We start from the raw sequence: 1,329 nt of genomic DNA, 5'->3' as shown, positions 1-1,329 counted from the left end.
GGAAATCCAAAGTCTCTGTAAATTTTCATTAAAATTAATAATAATAAAAATGTTTTTAAAAATGAAGCCTAGGAATTGATATAATACCAATTGATATATTCTAGCAAATAGATGCAGCCCTGGGTGGGCTTGCCAAGCTGTGCCAAGAAATCTGGAAGAGATTCATATCTGTTCTCGTTGTGAAAAAAAGGTGATCCAACAGAATGTGGGAATTATTGAACAGAATCACTAAATCTCATGCAAGCAAGAGCTTGCTGAAGATAATTTAAAAATGGCTAAAACAGTACATCAGCAGAGACCTGAAAGAAATTCTAGTTGAATTTACAAGAGGCTTTGGTGCCAGGGATATCATTACTGATGTCAGATGGATAATTGGTGAAAGCAGAGAATACAAAAATAATATTTATCTGTGCTTTATTAACTATACAAAGACATTTGACTGTGTGGATCATCATAGCAAGTTATGACTAACATTGAGAAGAATGGAATCCCAGAGCACTTAATTGTGCTCATGTGAAACCTATATAGGCAGATCAAGTGGCTGTTGTTGGGACCAAGCAAGGGAACAGTGCATGGCTTAAAGTCAAGAAAAGTGTTTTTCAGGGCTGTATCATGTGTCCACACCTATTCAAACTGTATAAAGTACAAACAGTTAAAGAAGATGGACTTTATAAAGAAGAGTGTGGCATCAGGATTGAAGGAAGACTCATTGACAACCTCGTTATAAGATGATACAACTTTGCTTGCTGAAAGTGATGAGGAATTGAAATGTTTCCTAAGGTAAAAGACTACAGCTTTCAATATGGATTATATCTCAACGTCAAGAAGATAAAAATCCTTGCCACCAGGTCAATATGCAACAACATAATAGATGGAGAAAAGATCGAAATTGTCAACTGTTTTATCTTGCTTGGATCTACTATCAGCACCCTTAATACCAGAATTCATGTAGTCAAGATAAGTTACATTTTTTAAAATCTGTTGTCAGGGACCTCTCCAGAGTACTAAAAACAATGATGTCCATTTAAAGACTTTTGCACCTAATCCAAGCCATGGTCTCCTCAATTACTTGCTATGCATCTGAAAGTTGGACAATGACTAAAGATAATAGAAAAAGATCCCATGCCTTTGAGTTGTGGTGTTGATGAATAATACTGACTATTCCATGGACGATCAAAAGAACAAACATAACAAAAATTTTTTGTAGAAAGAAATCCAGGGTGTTTCCTGGAAGCAAGTATGCTGATATTATCTCACATACTGTGGGCGTATTGTTGAGAGGTGCAAGTCCTTCAAGAAAGCCAGTATGGAAGGCAGTCTGGTGCTTTC

This window comes from Elephantulus edwardii, unplaced genomic scaffold (genome assembly GCF_000299155.1).
Source record: "Elephantulus edwardii isolate Elephantulus edwardi_28Jun2011 unplaced genomic scaffold, EleEdw1.0 scaffold00060, whole genome shotgun sequence".
NCBI lineage: Eukaryota > Metazoa > Chordata > Mammalia > Macroscelidea > Macroscelididae > Elephantulus > Elephantulus edwardii.
Note: the sequence above shows the minus strand (reverse complement) of the source record.